A 20,077-nucleotide genomic window follows, 5' to 3' on the forward strand; every position below is an offset into this window, starting at 1 on the left:
ATCTTAAAAAAATGTTCAGTTCTTAAGTGGTTTGCGTGGGCTACGAAATGATATTGCATAATACAATTTCATGCACAAAATGTTGCAGACTCGCTGCTTAAATCAAATCACTACCTTCTCTGCATTGATACATCATGGAAAATTATGTGCTAACTAGATTGACGACAAGATTGTACATAACACATTTTGTATTTGACTCACCAGTATTTTTCCTACCCTGATAAAAAACGAAGCTTAAAATTCCTTGTGATTTGGAATATCCTCTGTAATTGACATCTTTTAACCCGCCAATCTCCACACAGTGAACTTACAGTTAAGCTATGGAAAAATAATTGGAAGTAAAAGAAGACACCTTCGACTGAGCCCTTCAATTTCTTAGCATAATTTACAGTCACTGGTGTTGTTTTCAAATTTACTGTCGTAAAACATTTATCTTTCTCAGTCTTTGTGGCCAGCATGCTCCCACCAACAACTGTCTTGGTGATATTTTCTTCGTACTACTGATTGAAGATTAAACATTGGCCTGCATACCAGAAGCATCGTCTTTCCCCTTCAAGATTCTGCCAGTAGTGTCTTTTACACTCATGTGAGAGGGCAGATAGAAATTGAAGTTTTTAATATCTGTGTTAAGCAGACTTTGATGCTCAACACTTAGTGGGTCTCGAACCTTCAACCTTCGAATCGGGAAACACCACACCTCCCACTAAGCCGTGAGTGAATTCAATATGATAGCAGGATCATGGCTTCTTAAGGGGTGAAGAGCTGCAGTTAAATGATCTTTCACACCAGCTCTGATGATCCAAATTAGGTGAAATTAATATTGGCACAACCCCAGTCACAAAATTCTGAGTTTCATACCTATAAGTAGTGTTAAAATATTTACTGTTTATTCCACTGATTATTTCCTAAAGATGTGGCATAGAAAAATTGAGGTCTTGAAGTTACTTTTTCTCCCTTTTGATCAAATTCCAAATGCGTAAGGCATAATGTTTACTTTTGTTTTTTTGATTCTACTTTAACTTATGCCCATTCAGACTGAATCAGACAATTGGCTCTTCAGGCATTAAAATAGCCTTGGACTACATCCTGCAGGTCAGTTCACAAGCAGCAATCATAACACAGGGAGGAACATTATTTCCTCAGGTAATCATCTTCAGAATATTATCTAAAATTTAAACACTGGAAACAAAAGCAGATTTAGGCTGTAAGGCTTTTTGAGCCTGTTCTGCTATTCCGTAAGAACAAGGCCAATCTCTTAGATCAAGTCCTATTCTAGTCTAAATCTCCTCAGCCATTATTCCCTTGGAGACCGATGATCTAAAATTCTATATCTTGAGTGTACATAATTACTATCTACCCATCGCCATTTGAAAGATTTGCATCCCTCAAGAAAAAAAATCTGCTCATCTCTCAACCTTCTTTGTATGCAGAAGGCAATCACTTGCAGAAAATTGTTTGAGTAATGATCACATTTATTTTTTGATGCTAATCTGTCTACTGTTTTACTATGAGGACGAATCAAAGGAGAGGCGCAGGAAGCCAGGGAAGTTATGCTTGCACTTTGGCTAGAAATTAGAAAAAAGTACAGATCTCCTTTTTCAATGAACGAAATCTCTAGCAAATTCTCTGCAGTGTATCTATAGTTATACAAACTGATGGAAGGTGCTATAACACTAAAGGGACAGATCTAATTTGATATCAGACGGATGATGTTATTCTCATGTCTTCTCAGTGATTCACATTACCCAGTGGGCCGATGGTAATTTATTGCATTCTACCCTTTATCGAAGTTTTTATTGCTTTTTGGTATCTGGGGTTTAATTTGGTCAAATTTGATTCTATACGTCATCCATGGAAGTACCTTTTAAGTACAACTTAGATTTTACAATCAAGTTCATGAGATTCCTAGTATTCAACTGCCTTTAAATATGGACAGGATTGCTATACGTGCATGAGATATACGGAGTTGCTTGAAGAAAGTAATTTCCTCTACAAGTATCTTTATAAATCAGGAGTTAGGATGGGTTACTTTTGAAGTGGAAAGAATCAGAACTGTGCCTCAGATGGCTCAATTTTGCCAAAGCACAACTTGGGTGACAAATTAAGTATGAAGACAATGTAAAACATCGAGCAGAAAGAAGAAGAGATGAATGACTGCATCCTATTTCTTACCTTTATACTTCTAGGGAATGGAAAGACAGTCCAGACTAGTGATGAACAAGTAATGTGAAATTCAGATCACAACATGACAGTTAACTAAATATATTTTCAATGAGAAACTTTAGTGAGTTTTGATGACCATCAAAGTACCGGATCGTTGTTTACCAACTGGTGAACTTCAGGGAATGAGTTCTGATATATTGCTTTATCTGGCCTTTATGTGACTTTAGACTCACAACAGAGTGGCTGATTCGTATCTGGTTCTGAACTGATCCAGAGGTATCAAAGCACAATAGATTTATCACATAGAGAACCAAAGTTCAAATAATGTGGTTGGCCACATACTTCACAAGGACAATTGTGTATAGTTAATACATGCTGGCTCTGATTATTTTTACGAAGTTACAATTTCAACTAACTGGGCTACTGCCCAGGACTGAATGAAGCAACAGAAAGTTGTAAAATTAGTTAGATCCATCTTAGGTACTAGCCTCTGTAGTATCCAAGACATCAAGGAGCGGTGCCTCAGAAAAGCGATGTCCATTATTAGTGACTCCCGTCACCCAGCGCATGCCCTCTTCTCATTGTTGCCATCTGGAAGGAGGTACAGAAGCCTGAAGGCACACATTCAGCAATTCAGGAACAGCTTCATCCCTCTGTCATACGATTCCTAAATGGACACTGAATCCATGAACACTACCTCACTTTTAAAAATATATATATTACTTCTTTTTTTGCACTTTTTAATCTATTTAGTATAGATATATAAACTTACAATTTACTTGTTTTTTTTTCTATATTATCATGTATTGTATTGTACTGCTGCTGCTAAATTAACAAATTTCACAACACATCCAACGATAATAAACCTGATACCGATTCTAATGGAAGCTTAATGATTTAAAAGGAATTTTCCTCTTCCACACAATCTTATACCTAATCTAAATCCAAATTCTTTTTGAGCTACTCTCTCAATTCTGATTGGACTTTTCTCCTTGGCGCTCTAAAGTGAAGATGAATGGAAAGAAAAGGAATAGAAAGCAGCTCACTTTCTCAAACAATGTTAATTAGATTCAATTAATTGGAGCATGGAGCCATTTAAATCTCACTGTAAACAATGTTACTTGCCAGTAGTAAAGTATTCCTAAAGCAAAACATAGCTTTCATCAGTGAGACATAAATCACGAATAGAATTTCTGTCAACCAAAAGGCAATCATTTCATTACTAGAGCTTACATGGTCAACAAATCAAACGTGATATAGCTATTCAATTCTTATGGGCATACGACTGCAGGTGGTGCTGAGAAGAATAATTGTTAGCCATTCATAAACAAGGTACACTTAGCCTTTCAGCAAACACATGCGTCATGTTTAAGGTGTGCAGATGAAACAAGTCAGTGATATAACTTTCCCTTAAAGCCTCGCTCTCATGTGAGATATAAAATGGATTACCTTACATTTTACTATATGTTATTTCTGCCGTTAACTAGCTCCTTTTGTATTGTTGTTTTGTTAAGGAAGCAAACAACTATTCCAGTGGTTGTATTAAAACATAGTCTTTTTGGCTGAGTGAAGGCAATATTAATATAATCAGCACAGCATGAAGTTATTTTCTGTCCTTGCTTCACTTCTGTCCTACTGAAGTGACCTCATTCACAATGAAAAAGTAGCAAGTGTGACATTTGTTGCTTGGCTTTGTCAACATCAATACCAGCAAAGTAATTCATCGTATAAAACTTCTCTTTTTTTGGAAGCTTTTCAATGAACATAAAATCATAATAATTATTATGAGTAAACTATTGGCATCTTGTGCCTGATCTATCAGTCATTAAAACCATGATGATCTTCAACCTCATCACTGCATTCCTGCATCGATTTCATGTCCCTTGATTCCCCTCATTTCCAATCTGTCAGTCTATATTTTAGAATATAATCAGTGACTAAGCAGCCACAGTTCTCTTGGGTAGAGAGTTCCAAAGACTCAACTACTCTTCATGGTGAAGACATTACTCATCACAGTCCTGAGCGGCCAATCCTTTATTTTAAGTCTGAGACCCTCAATTCTAGACACCAAAGACAGGGCCAAAATCATCATCGTGCATCTTCCCAGCCCAAGGACACAAGAATTTTGTATGTTTCAATGAAATCATCCCTTATTCTTCTGAACTATAAAGAGAATAGGTTTACTTGCTTCATCCTTCTTCATTGATCAAACACCACTTCCCAAGAATCAATCTTTAAACACTCCATTCTTTCCAAATTCAGTGGATTCCAATCAATTGGGACACCGCAGGACTAGTACACTTTGGCTCAATTAAGCAGCTGCCCCAATTAGCTGAAGTTTCATGGAAATAGTTTAAAAGGTATATAAAAAAAAGACAAACTACTGTTTAACTAAGGAACAAATTATGTATTTCAATGAAATACAGTACAAATTAGAACACTACCAAAACTCATACAGTACTATAAAAATGTGTATTATTTGCTTGATGGAAGAATTCATCCAGTGTACACTGACATGTTCTTTTGATTGATTATAAAGAACAAAATAAGCACAGAAACCTAGTGCAGACAGTGTACTGCCTCAGGCAGTGCTTTAGATGATAGCACCTTCTAAATCTTCATTCTCATTGTAATATTTAAGATTATTGTCAATACTTTCAAATTCTTTGTTGTTCCTAACTTGTTGAAGTAGTGAAATCGTTTTCTTTTCACTCCCGGTCTTTTGTGGCATCTTCAAGCCAGAATGCTTGAAACAGCAGTGAGCAAAACAGTTCTAAATTGTCTTACTGTTTATAACTCACCAACTATCAGTGACAAAAATCACTGCTTTTTGAACACCAACCGCAACTGATGCTGTTTGAAAACTGTTCACTCTAAGCATGGTATAGTGTCGGACAGCCACACAAGTGCATACTAGTTACGCTAGTTAGAAGATATTCAGCGACAGTCACCAGCCCAGTTAAGTGGCATATTATCCCAAATAAAAGAAGGGAATCCCAGCTATTTCCATGATTTATTTCTGTACTTTAAGAGCTGTCTCATATAAGCAGCTGCCATGATTACCGATGGCACAATTAACCGGAATCTACTGTATATACTTCCTCAGATATTCTCATGATTTCTTTTTATGTATTCATTCAGTGGATGAAGGCTATACTTAATTGCCTATGATTATGAGGCAGTTCATTTCAATACTTCAGCGAGTAATTGCCATGAACCAGAAGTCACATGTAGATTGGACTGGTAAGGGAATGGAGTTTTATCCCTTTATTGAATTATGCAAAAATAGAAAACTTATAACTCTACAGTGGGCTATTTATTCAGTTGTACAGTGTCTGTACAGGCTTAAAAAATCTACCCAACTTTATTCTACCTTCCAGCACCAGCTATTTAGTCCTGCAATTTATGACTCTTCAAATGGACACCCAACTGCTTGTTAAAGGTTTTGGCCTCTACCATGACTATTTTCTAGCCTCTTACAAATTACTTTAACTCCATTTTACCTTGTTAACCTAGAATGCTGTGCAAAAGTCATAGGCACATATATATAGCTAGGGTGCCTAAGACTTTTGCACAGTACTGTATTTGTGAAGATGGAGTGGAGAGTGAGTTCGTAATTATGGTGGGATTGAAGGAGGTTGGGTATGGTGAAGGTGGAGCCACAGCAGGAAGTGGGTGGGACAGGTGGCAGAGAAGGAGTGCTGGGGTGGGGGGTGGCACAAGCGCAGAAACACCCAGCCCTGATACACCAGGCAAAGTAATTTGATTCCAAGTAATTGCTTTATTGATCATTACGGAATGTCTCTCTGGTGTTTTCTACTCCCTGCCCTCTCCCTTCCCATTTTCCCAAATATAATTCCCCTCTCCCTGACCCCTTCCTGCTATCAGTCCACAATAGAGACCCATATCAGGATCAGATTTATCATCACTCACATGTCATGAAATTTGTTTATTGTGGCAGCAGTACAGTGCAAAATATAAAATTACTACAATACTGTGCTAAGGTCTAGCTACCAGACATCCCACCCTGCAAAAACTCATTTCAGGGAGGTAGCACCATCAATTTGTGGGAGACTCCCGGAACTTCCAGGAGAGGTGGGATGTCTGCAATGGAGTAGCTCCTTAGCAGCTAGCCAGCTAGTTTAAATAACGTTAGCTACGCTAATGAACGAATGACACCTGTTAAACTCACCTCAACATGTCTTTTACAGTCTTAACCCACCATGGGCAATAGAGAAGTCACTGTTGCAAACAGTGCAGCGAGCAACACTGTCATTATTTTTGACCCCTATTAGGCAGGGGTACACTTTAGTGTAGTCTGGGGTGACATACATTTTATATTTTCTTTTTTTTTTGGAACACTCTGCCATGGCGTGCTCTCGCGCTCTCTCTCTCGTGGTTGCTCGTGCTCTCGCTCGCTCTCTCACTTGCTTGCTCTCATGCTCTCGCTTGCTTTCCCTCTTGCGCTCTCTCTCTCTCTCCACTTGCGCGCTCTCTTGCGCTCTCGCTTGCTTTCTCTTGCTTGCGCGCTCTCTTGCGCTCTGGCTTGCTTTCTCTCGCTTGCGCGCTCTCTCGCGCTCTCGCTTGCTTTCTCTCTCGTGTTCTCTCTTGCTTTCTCTTGCTCGCTCTCAAAAAAATTGATTTCCGTGATATTGTGTATAATTTGCGGGCATCAGGGAGCCACTATTCATATGCGGGAAACTCCCGGAACTTCCGGGAGAGGTGGGATGTCTGAGCTATATACATATGCCTAAGACTTTTGCTCAGTACTATATCTACTATTTAATTTATATCACTTATAATTTTTTGCGTCTTGGTTAAATTGTTCCTCACAGTCCCTGTTGCTCCAAGACAAGCACCCCTAGCTCATACAATCTTTCTTCATAGGTAAAATTTTATGTCAAAGCAATACCTTTGTGAATCTCCTTTATATTCTCCTTCATGCAAATACGTTTTTCTTGTGTTGCACTGACCAGAACTCAATCGTGTCCTAATTAATCTTGTATACTGTTTGAGCATACCTGGATTTTACATTTTGATACCTTTCCTGATCAAGGAAAGCATTAGTTTGATTTTTAACCTGTCTTTTATGGATCTGTGGACATACAGTACACATCATGATCTGTCTTTTCCCATCTGCCTTTCATCATCCTCCCTCAATGTCTAGTCCCTTGTCTTGTTGCCCCTCTTAGTTCGCTGGATTAAATGCAACATGTTACGTTTCTGCCTAACAGACCAGAACACCGAATCCTGCCTGAAATCTAAAGCAGCACACTGTTAACCACATGGATAATTTTGTATCATTTGCAGGTTTCTTTATCAGACCGCCGACACTGAAGTCTAAATCATTAATACATATTACAGACAGCTAAGATCACATTACTGAAACCTGTGAAGCCCAATTGATACAGGTATCTAAATCACAAAATAACCAGAGAATCATTACATTTTGCTTCCTGTTACTAGATCAATTTCCTTCCTCACATGGATCCTTTGATTTTTTTATTTTTTTGCCATATTAAAACTTTGTCAAAAGCCTTGCTAAGTTAATATATGAAATAAGAGTATGTTATCAAAATTCAGTGGCTCCATGGTCAACATTACCACTAATTTCCCTTCATTCTAAATGTATTTAGTCAACTGATTTTCAAAATCTGTTTGCCCCGAGGGATTTAACGTTGAACATATACTCAGTGGCCACTTTATTAGTACACCTGTTCATACCTAATCAGCCAATCATATTGCAGTAACTCAATGCATAAAAGTATGCAGACGTGGTCAAGAGGTTCAGATGTTGTTCAGACCAAACATCAGAAAGGGGAAGAAATGTGATTTAAGTGACTTTGACTTTGGAACCGTTGATGCCAGATGGAGTGGTTTGAGTAACTCAACAACTGCTGATCTGCTGGGATTTTTCACACACAACACTCTCTAGAGCTTACAGAGAATGGTGTCAACAACTAAATACCATCCTATGAGTAGTTGTTGGTCTGTGGGTGAAAACGCCTTGCTAATGAGAAAGGTCAGAGGAGAAGGGCCAGACTGGTTCAAGGTAACATGAAGGTGACAGTAACTCAAGTGGTGTGAAGAAGAGTACAGCTCAGAGGGAATCTTCACAGCTACAAATGTAATATACTTGCAGTAACCAATTAATACAGGCACCGCAGGAAGAACACTGCATTCTCCCCCACATGTACAGGCAGTACGGAAAGCCAACATACTGGACCACAGGACAAACTACGGAGTCAACTTTTGCAAATACTATTTAACCAAACTATTTCAGTTTGTTAAAATTATTGAATAAAACATTCTGTTTCAAGTAACTGAAGTTAGAAGAACAAAGTTGGGTTCTGTGTAAGATTCGAGCCAAGAAAATACCGTGGTGATTAGCTTCAGGGAAAATGCAACTGCTTTTCTGCAAATTCATCATTTCTTGGTGTGATTAATTGTTCAGAGTGAACTAAAGTATGGAATTTTTCCTTGGCCCATCAGTTGATGGGTTCATGGCTGTTCCACAGGTACAACTAGGAAGATAATCAAATGTACATACTTGTTTAATAAAGATTTGGGTTGAATTGTAAGGAGTCTGAACCAATGGGATCCATCTGATCTATAATAATGTTAATGTCCCCTTTTGCTAGTAAATGTCATGTCTTACAAAGACCCCAGAAAACTGGTGAGGGAGGTGAGGGAGGTGGTGTTATTGCACTTTTGACTTTGACTTGATTGACTCAGTTCATTTTGTCCTATGTTGGAAGGAAGACTACAAATTATTTTACCATCATAGTAACCTCACTATCACAGAATAATTCTGAGTCAGTAATGCCATGACATGGGTTTGCATGCACAGCATTGATTCTAGGCTGAGCGGGGGTGGGTTTCCTGGGAAGGGCCTTGCTCAATTTATCTAATGAGAGGAATGGATCAATGCAAATTCATGATGTTTGATTTTTGCCCACCATGCAAATCAAATATAATTTCGCCTTTCGCCTTTCTATCCTGAGCATCTAACCAGGAACTACTTATCTTGAAGGTAAAGGAAGTTTTATTTATTTATTTGTTTGTTGAGTTACAGAGTAGGGTAGGCCCTTTGGGTCCTCCAAGCCGAGTCACACAGCAACCCATCAATTTAACGCTAGCCTAATTACGGGACAATTTAAAATGACCAATTAACCTACCAACCAGTACGTTTTTGGACTGTGGGAGGATGTGGAGCACCTGGAGGAAATCCACACGGGCACGGGGAGAACGTAGAAACTCCCTACAGGCAGCATTGGAATTGAACCCAGGTCGCCTGTACTGTAAAGCATTGTGCTAACCACCACTCTACCGTACTGCCCCAAGTTAGATGTACAGTAGTAGTTCCTGGGAATGGTGTGTTCACTTATTAACTCATGGCTGTTGTCCTCCTGAGAGAAAGTTTGCCACTGGCTGTAGGGCCAAGCAACCACTTGATTTCTTGTGTCATTGGGGTGCCACAGTAGAGTGGTGATTAGTGCGACATAATTACAGCTCGGGCATTGGAATTCGGAATTCAATTCCGCCGCTGTCTGAAGGACAGCTAGCACATGGATTTCCTGCGGGTGCTAAAGTTTCTTACGACATTCCAAAGAATGTGTAAGTAGGTTAATTGGTCATTATAAATTGCCCCGTGTTCAGGCTAGTAGGTAGTTTGCTGGGCAGAGTGGCTCAGTGGGCCAGAATGAGCCTGTTCCATGCTGTATCTCTAAATAAAAGAAATCATGTTCATCGGAAATTATAGTGTGCCAACAATAGCAACATGAAGTAAGATACTCCACTCGATATCGTGAGCTGTCTCCAAGGTGTTTCACAGAAACATAACCAGAGAAGAATCAATCTCAAGCCAATGGAGTGATTTGGAAAGGTGATAAAAAGTTTGGCCAAGATGGTATGTTTTGAGAAAGGTGGTAACATCATGACAGATAAGCCATCGTTTATTTGTATTTCATAATTACACCTTGAGAAATATATATTACCATCTGGCTCTCAATAAAGTCAGAATAACTTACTTTGAAATCAGAACAGCTTCTCTAGAAACATGCATTGAGTGGAAGATACTCAAGCACAACTGATAAAATCAGTCATTGGTACCACATCCACATTGCGTGATTACTTTTATCGAAAGACTGCAATACTTCAGAAATTTGTCTCGCCAACACTTCCTAAAGGAGAATTAGAAATTGGCAATAAATTCTGCCCTTTCCGGCAATACCCACATCCTGTGAATGAATAATAAGACAATCTAGTTATTAGACTTGATTGACAGGGAAATTACCAACCATAGTCACTCTGGCTTAGAAAAGTTGTGTCACAATACAGCCTTAATTTCACCAGAAAAACTGATTTCCCACTTGCTGCCTGGGTACGAAGGATCTGGGTGACCTCCATCTTTGCAATTAGCAGTGACGCTTCTGTAGAGGTTACAGTCAGCACTGAATAAGACAACTCATTTGATTCATCTTCCGCATCAGGATCCCAGGCCGCCTGGTTCACAACTCACTGGAAGTACAATTTTCAGCAATTACACTCTCATACAGAAGATCCTCTGGTTCATCCTGTCTGTACCTGTGTTCTGAAGAGCTATCCAATTACTCCTGCACCTCTGACCTTTCCCCCAAGATCTTGCAAATATTTCTTTTATGAAAGACAGATCGGATTCCTTTTCAATATTTGGTACCGAATCTGCTTCCAGCACAGTTTAAGGCTGCACATTCCAGAACACAATAACATGTTAAGTGAACTAAATTCTCCCTATCATCACCTAACTATATACCAACAATTTTAAATTTAAGTCTTCAAGTTGCTAAAATTCTGCTAATGAAAGTTATTCCCTTTGCACTTCACTAGAACTCCCCATCATTTAATCAATTCTACTAAATGTGTTTTAACCTTCCCTGCTCGAAGGAGGAAAACCCAGCATCCTCATCTCTTCATACAACTATAAGACCTCAGCACTAATGTCATACATGCACAGGCAAATCTCTCATTTAACCTTTCCAAGACAGTGCTTTTTTTTAAAAAGGTGTCCATCTTCTTATTGCCAAACTTCTCTTCAGCAATAACTTTTCTAAGAGACATTTCCTTCTCCACTCTCCTACCAACTGGTCTACAGGCTTCTTCAAGTATCGTCACCTTGTGGTGGCAGAAAGTCTTGAAAGTTCCTGAGATCCTGAGAATGTTGCTGTCAGGAACTTAGCTCCTGGTAGTGTCACCCATGGCGGTAAGGTCAAGGGGAATGTTCCAGAGAAAGAGTGATCCAACCTGGACCTCATTGATGGAGCTGGAGGAAGATGATGACACATCACAATGGCAGTGAAGATGGAGGAAGGAGTAAGGCAGAGTGAAGGATCTCCAGTCGCCTTGCATTCCATGCCAATGGACCCTGATCCCGTCCTGTCAAGGTTGATGCATGGTGGCTGCCTATGCATCAACCTCCCCATGTTAAACAACATCATGCACGGGCATTCTTCATTAAGAGAATCCACCCGAGCATCCCGGATTAAGTCACCCACCAATAGTCAACCCCTTAGGAGAATTACCCCCATACTCGACTCGAATGGTCACTCTACTACTACCACCACTGCAAACTTGTAATTCTGCTCATGACTTCGTCTCGCAACAAGGCACCAAAGACCCAGGAGAATCCATGTGCCACACACATAAAGCCAAGGTGCTCATTTTACTTCAGAATGAAAAGTAGTCTATCATGGAAAGGAGAAACAATGATTTGTCATGAATCCCATCAAATTTTCAAAATATATTTCAGTTGCTTAATGTGAAATTTCCAGTGAAACACTTTATAGTTCATTGTTGATAGACTGCATAGTTAGTGAGATCAAAAGAAATATTCAATATTACTCAGTCTGGAAAGGCCCATTGAGACACTGTTGCACACATTAAGCCACTACATCACGGGTAGAGAATATAGGTTTTCCTTCTGCTTTGATTTACCGAAAAATGAATTATTGATTTTAACTCTGCTACCTAGCTAAGGAATGAATCCAGTCACTTGGAGTGAAGGAAAAGAAAATCAGAGGTGGTGTCTTATGGAATGAGCTCTGAACCCCTTAGCAGAACATCGTATTCGAATTGACTACTAGCATCTGAATTGTCTCCCTGTGCTGCCTTACAAAACATCAAATGCTGCCCTGTTCCTAACTTAATAATGAGTTGATTTAACATGAATATATTTGCTCCCAAGGCAAACAATGCTCCCAAACATTGTCACATTCCCATTGCACGTGACTGCAAAAAGCAGCAGGAGGGCTGAAGACTCTGCCCTTCCATCTCAAAACAACTCTCCCCTCCATCAAGGACATCTTCAAAAGGCAGTGCCTCAGAAAGGTGGCACCATCGTTAAAAACTCTCACCATCTGGACAGTAAGGTCACCTACATCTGACTATTGTTGACCACAGTTTCACCTTCTATACTATTATTCCAAGTAAACTCATCACCATACTCAGGGCCCTAGGAGTCAGTGATTCCTTCTGCAACTGGAGTTTTTCTGACCAATAGAGTGTAATCAGTAAAGACAGGGTGCAACACCTCTGCCATGATTATTCTAAGCACTGGTGCTCCACAAAGTTGCATCCCTAGTCCCTATACACTCATGACTGTGTGGCCAAATTCTGCTCTAACTCTATCTACAGGCCTGTAGATGATACTACTGTAGTCCGCTGCACCTCAAATAATGAGGAGTTGGAGAACAGCAAGCAGATAGTGATATGGTATCACGACAACCAAACTTCCTCAAATCTCAATAAAACAAAAGTGCTGGTCATTGACTTCAGAAAGAGGGATGCGGTGTACATCCTCCTGTATAAATTAACGGTGTTGAGGTTGAGAGCTTTAAGTTCCTAGTCGTGAATATCACCAACAGCCTGTCCTGGTCCAAACACGTTGTTGTCACGGTGAAGTAAGCCCACCAATACCTTCCTTAGGAGGCTAAAGAAATTTGGCATGTCCTTGTGGAACCCTTACCACTTTTTATTAATGCACCATAGAAAGCATTCTATCTGATTGCATCAAGGCCTGGTATGACAATAGTTTTGCACATGACCACAAGAAACTGCAGAGTGTTGTGAACACAGCTCAGCACATCACAGGAACCAGCCTCCCCTCTATGGATTCTGTCTATACTTCCTACTGTCTCAGTAAAGCAGTCAGCATAATCTCTTCTCCTCTCTCCCATTGGGCAAAAGTTACTAAAGCCTGAAAGCCACCTCAAGGACATCTTCCATCCCACTGTTATCAGACCCTTGAAGGGATCTCTTGTACAGTAAGAAGGACTCGTGGTCTCACAATCTACCTCATTATAATCTTGCACTTTATCTTTCACCTGTTCTGCACCCTTTTGGCAACTTTCACTATTTGTTCTGCATTGCTATTGTTTTACTTTATTCTATCACAACACAATAATTTGATCTGAATAAACAGTGTGCAAGATAAGCTTTTCACTGATTCTGGGTCATGTGCCAATAATACACCAAAACAAAGAAAAACACCCAGGAATGTGAAGACTAACACTCAACATTATAAGAACAGCTTCTTTCCCTCCTCTATCAGGTTTCTGAATGGTCCATGAACCCATTAACTCTCATTATTCCCCTTTCCACTATTTATTTATTTATTTTATAGCTTATGGTAGTTTTTGTGTTGTGCACTGCATTGCTGTTGCGAAACCACATATTCCACGAGGTGTATCAATAGTAATAAACCGGATTCAGATTCGGTCATGATAACTAGTTATAAATAAATCTTCCCTGCTTCTCAGGTCCTAACTTGTCTATCCAGTGCACATTGGCTCCAATGAACCAAAGCTTTGTTTTGAAAGTTCTTAAACTTACTTTCAAATCTCTCTATTGCTTGCCTCTCTCCTCCTCTGTAATCTTATCCAGCTTTACATCTATTCATGATAATGGTTTTCCCCATTTCTGTTTTCTTGATCATCCTGAAATTTAGTTATTCTATCTGGGGCTGGCTGTGCCTAAACTCTGGAATTCTATACTGAACCTATCTGCTTCTCTACTATCTCTACACGTCTTTCGAGCTATTTCTTACCAATAGAGTCATGGAATTGTTCGGTGCCTCAAACTCCCATGCCCATGCCACCCATTGTAAATATCCATACCAACCCCATTAACCTGCAGTAAATCCATAGTCTTCTGCACTTTGACAATTCAAAGTCCAAATGCTTTTTAGAAGTTATGAGCGTATCTGCCTCTACCAGCTCCTCAGGTGGCACATTCTAAATCCGAGCAACCTCTTTGTGAGAAACATTCCCCCTCAGACTCCCTCTAATCTAGGGCTTCCTGACCTTCCTTATGCCATAGCCCCCTCTCATTAACTGAGGGGTCTGTGGACCCCAGGTTGGGAACCCCTGCTCTAAACCTTTCAGTTCTTATCTTAAACATAGAATATAGCACAGTACAAGCTCTTCAGCCCATGATGTTGTGCCAATCTTTTAACCTGGGTGAGTCCAGGACAAGAGGCCACAGTCTTAGAATTAGAGGGTACCCATTTAAAACAGAGATGAGAAGAAATTTTTTTAGCCAGAGGGTTGTGGATTTATGGAATTCGTTGCCACATACAGCTGTGGAGGCCCGATCACTCAGGGTGTTTACAGAGGAGATTGATAGGTATCTAATTAGTCAGGGTATCCAGGGATATGGGGAAAAAGCCGGAAATTGGAACTAGATGGGAGAATAGTTTAGCTCATGGTGGAATGGCGGAGCAGACTCGACGGGCCGAATGGCCTACTTCTGCTCCTTTGTCTTGTGATCTTGCAAACCTACTTTAAAATCAATCTAATTCTTCCCTCCTGCATAGTTGTCCATTTTTCTATCATCCATGTGGTTATCTATGAGTTTCTTAAATGACCTAATGCATCTTATCTATACTCTCTTTTTGAAGATAGCCCACGGGAGGAACATTTTTATCATCTCTCAGGCATGATAACCTACTGGCATTGTTTCTTGTATCAGAGGAATAGTAGCCATGCTCAAAGTAATTCAAATGATCTCGTTATATGAATTCAAGTAGCAGAAGGAGGCAAGAACTAGTCTTGGCTTTATGAAAGTTACTGCTTCAGATATTCGCAGATAAACACCACATAGGCATATTTAATTACATCCACATACATGCACACAAATATGCACACATATAGTTTGTATACTCATGCACATAAAATATACCACACAGAAACTCAAATTCAGTAATAATCTATAGGAAGAGGTACAGTCGACGTTTCGGGCCAAGACCCTTCGTCAGGACTAACTGAAAGAAGAAATAGACTATCTCTTCTTTCAGTTAGTCCTGATGAAGGGTCTTGGCCCAAAACGTTGACTGTACCTCTTCCTATAGATGCTGCCTGGCCTGCTGCGTTCACCAGCATTTTTTGTGTGTGTTGCTTGAATTTCCAGCACCTGCAGGTTTCCTTGTGTTTGCGTTCAGTAATAATACCATTTCTGAGTGAGGTGATTTGATTTTGCTGCTTCATTTTCAGTTTATGTTAATACCACAGCCAAAATAGGAAAGACTTATCTTGTGACTAACTTCCTCTTCAATATTGTCTCCTCAGAAAAAAGAACAATTAAAGGAGAGAATAATGGCCATTTGTGTGCCTAGAACCTCAACCAAATGAACAGCCCAAGTCTGACTAGTGAAAGCTGTCTCACAGCACTTGTGAAACAGTAGTACCTAAGCCAAGCTTAGTTTTATATATTCTTTTTTTTTCTTTTGGCACAGTTTGTCTTCTTTTGCATATTGGTTGTTAATCTTTGTTTGTGTGTAGTTTTTCACTTACTCTGTTGTATTTTTTTGTTTTATCTTGAATGTCTGCAAGAAAATGAATCTGAAGATAGGATACGGTGACATGTAGGTACTTAGATATGAAATTTACTTTGAACTTTGAAGCTTAACAAACTACACACTGTTTCCCACAGTGAAAGGTGAAACATCTGATTTTTTTTTGTCCATATTCACTAGTTAAAACAATAACACATCACAAGTCAATGAAATATTATCAAAGTAATAGCTGGGGTTTGGTCCTTGAGATGGAGCTGAATCAGGTCCTAGAGAATCACACCAAAGAAACTGTAAACTGCACTTCATTCCTCAAGGAATTAAGTAAAAGATTCATAGATTTAAACAGTCAATATAGAGCCTAAGAGGTTGAACAGATTTTAAATTGATGATCACCTACCCAAGTGAGATGGACCAAACTATATTGCTCCCTGCTTAGACATTAAAAACATTTTTTTTTCTTCCGGAAGCCAGTTGCTTAAAAATATATAGCAACTTCAGATAGAACAAAAGCCCTACAGCGCAGTATTTATCTGCTGGGGTTTTATTTTCCTCTCCTAGTCCCGCAATTAATTCCAGTCACACGTCTCCACAGTGAAATCTTTATCCAGTCGAGAAATACAGTCGTTGGCAGAGACTGCCATTCTCAAAGGAGAGGAAAGCAAGAATAAAAAAAAAGTGGCCTTTTGGCTTCTGTTGCTGTCAGCTGCCTGGCTCACTGTGCACCATTGCTAGTAATCAGTTCCCTCTTCCCGACCATAGTCTGCACAGTTTCTGTCTCCAAAGCCCTTTCTGTTGCAGGAAGACTCCCCGTGAACGATTCTGAAGAGCCAGTTGCCGTACGCTCTAAGTAGCAGCTTCATTTGGCTGGAGGAATACTCACAGACTAGGACAAGAGATATTAATCATAATTGAAGTTTCCTTCACTACAGGCAGGCAACAAGTAAAGAGGGCTGAGGTACGTGACATCCATACCAAGACCAGGCAGCGAGACTGCTATCGGGTGAAAGTGGAGCAAACGCTGGACCAGACTGAAAGCTTATAAAATTACTACCGACACTGTGTGTATTTCCTTCTCCACTGACAGTCAATCACTACTCTAGTTAAATATGCAGAAAAATATTAGTTTGTTTACAATAGCAATAAAAAAGGTGTCACCACCTAAACAACGTAATAAAATGCAACATTACCTCGACAGTGCTGTCAACTCCTGTCAATTTTCACACCTCAAAACCCGCTCCGACCTCATTGTCCCCTGCAGTTCACTAAATAAGGACTCTTCAGAAAAGTTGCATCGGAAGCTCTTCTGAGAAATTGCAAGGATTTTTTTTCGGCGAGAGCTGCCTCAAGATAAGATGCAGACGAGAAACTTTTTCTACATCGCTTTCGCGAAAGCGTTGCTGCCTTCCCGCTCTCTTCTTATTGCACTCTTCTCTCTGAGTACCAGAGGTACTCACTCTCCACCTCATGAATATTCTGACAGGGCGAATGCAGTGGAATTAAATTGAATTAGCCAATTGGTGCCAAGATTTGCACCGTCTCTCCCCGGGGAGTTGCCCGCATCCACACGCTGGTGAATGTGATTACTGTACAGCTGCCATCCCGCCGAGTCCGAGCTGCCCCTTTTTTGCTGGACCCGCGCTGTCGGACGAGGGATTCTTTGAAACGTGCGAGTGTTGAATTCAGCACATTCCTCAGATCAAAAGGAAAACTGGGCGGAAGATTTCACTTTCTGTTAGCAAGCTCCACTGAAGCAAATAATTTAACCCTGTTAAATCTGCGCAGGTTTCAAGTGAAATCAAACCCAGATTAAATCAATTGATGCACCAGTTCCCGAGGACGACAGATGAATTTCCCTGTTTAAATAAATATTTATTGTGTCGTACATGAGGGATGTAGCGTGGAGTAGCTTGGTTTATATTTATTAAACACCGTCTCTGATGTGATTAGGGCAAGTGCCACAAGTAGGAATTCAACAACGTTTTCCGTTTATAATATTTCCGAAATCATATAATTAACTAATTTAGATCGCTTTTAAGTTTGTTTATTTGCTTCGGTCAGGTGTCTTTTGTGGGAACAAATTCATAATGACAATTTTGTTACTTAGAACGTCCCTCGCCTTCTCTGAAGGAGACACGAACTCTTCGTCCAACTCGGCCCATCACAACTTCCCCGTTGTGTGAGACCTGGAATTAATCGGCGGCGGTAACTTCGGGATGGGACGGACCAAGAGACCGGTACGACCTTGGCACCTCACGCAGAAAAGTTGTCGTGTCACGGTGCGGGCATACTGTACTATGCACACGCCCGTAGTTTCCCTTCCCACGTATTACACAGGATCGCCCCGTGATTTTGGCAAACCCGCCGGCATTTCAGTTACTGTTTGTAGTCAAAATTTAAACGAGTTCTTCCGGAATTATTTCGCTCGATGCCCCGAGTCCGTACTTAAACCATCACTAAATTTTCGGGCAAACATCATTAGGTTGACATTAATGCAAAAGATCCAACGGATATTATAAACTACGATAAATAATACTATAGTTTTGTTTGCCCTCCTTCCCATACCTCTCTCCCACCCCCCTCCGTTTCCCTCTCGTCCTTTTAGACCTCTCTTTAATATACCTATTTGACCAAGACTTGATCGTCTGCACTATCACGTGGGCTGTCAAATGTTGCTGATAAAGCTCTTCCGAGATGTCTTCCGCTATACTACATTTTTCCCATTTTGAAAGCCATATACTGTATAAATGCAGACTATTATAATTGAAGAAACACGAAAACAGTAGAACAGCAAAGGAAATAGTTGAAGTTTATTCATTTGTGATTAATCACTTTTCTCACTCATGTTTTGCATAAAAGACACCTTGGTAAAGAGATAGGGAACTAAATAAATGGCTGCTAGGAAGAGCCAATGCAGTCAGTCGGCTGATTGCTCTCTTGGGCTGGGACTCCAGAAAGTAACTCATTCCAATTATAGGCCCAAGGGCAGTTTTTATTTCTAGGTTATTGGTGCTTGATTGAGTGTGATTATTTATCATGGGAAATATTTTGTTTATTTATGGGATGTATGTGTCGTGTGTGTGTGTCACTGGCAAGACCAGCATTTGTTGGCCATTCTCAGCCCTTAAGAAGGTAGTGATAAGCTGCCTTCTTGAATCATTGTGGTCAACTTTTTGAAGGATCACAACGCTGATAGCTTGTGTCTTCCAGAATTTAGATGAAGCGTTGATGAAGAAACCATGAGAAAGTTGCAGCTCTGGTCATCGAAAGGAAATAGGCCCTTCGGCCCACCAAATCTATGCTGACCACTAGCCATCCATTTACACGAATCCCAATTTCACTTTAAAACTTTCTCCTGCTATTTTAGTTTACTTAGAGATACAGCATGGTAACAGGCCCTTCTGGCCCAATGAGCCCCTGCTGCCCAATTACACCCAGTGACCAATTAACCGACTAACCTTGACATCTTTGGAACTTGGGAGGAAACCAGAGTATCCAGAGGAAACCTATGCAGTTACAAAGAAGATGTACAAACTCCTTACAGACAGTGGTGGGAATTGAACCCGTTTCACTGGCACTGTAATACCATTATGCTAACCACTATACTACCATTATGGCATGCTCACTCACTAACTATATCTGTAGGTCATCCTACATTCCACAAAGACCTACATTTAGGATTAGTAATTATTTTCTCATTATCTCCCCCAGATTCCACACACCTACACACTCAAGGAAAATTCCAGTGGACAATTTCACTGTAGAAATGTCAACTCACACTTAGACCAATTTGCCAGTAAGGAACAGTTGAAATCCAAAACTGAAACTTAATGTCCTGTTACACGATTGGTTACCTCTTAACTTTTTATTGTTGGAAATTGTTTATTTACACTGTCACTAAAGGACATGAGAAATATACTAAAAATGTAATCCCATTTATAAGAATTCATGAAGTTGAGCGAGAGGCAAATTTCCATCAATAGTCTTCTACTTGCCTCCTCTAGCCTTTCTGGTGGATTCATTGATATCCTAGGAAAACATGGTAACAACTTGCCTTTATCTGACATCTGCAATCAAATAAACCCTAAG

At 40.0% G+C, this 20,077-nt stretch overlaps 1 protein-coding gene across 1 annotated transcript in view; it reads right to left on the reverse strand.

The window, feature by feature from the left end:
* Positions 1 to 17,636, reverse strand: part of LOC134357700 (cadherin-20-like) — a 196,663-nt gene extending 179,027 nt beyond the window's left edge. Inside the window, exon 1 of the mRNA XM_063069324.1 lies at positions 17,179 to 17,636. The gene's annotated coding sequence lies outside the window, so the exon portion shown is untranslated. The remainder of the gene's footprint in view (positions 1 to 17,178) is intronic.
* Positions 17,637 to 20,077: the final 2,441 nt, after the last annotated feature.

Source organism: Mobula hypostoma, chromosome 17 (genome assembly GCF_963921235.1).
Source record: "Mobula hypostoma chromosome 17, sMobHyp1.1, whole genome shotgun sequence".
Taxonomy (NCBI): Eukaryota; Metazoa; Chordata; class Chondrichthyes; order Myliobatiformes; family Myliobatidae; genus Mobula; species Mobula hypostoma.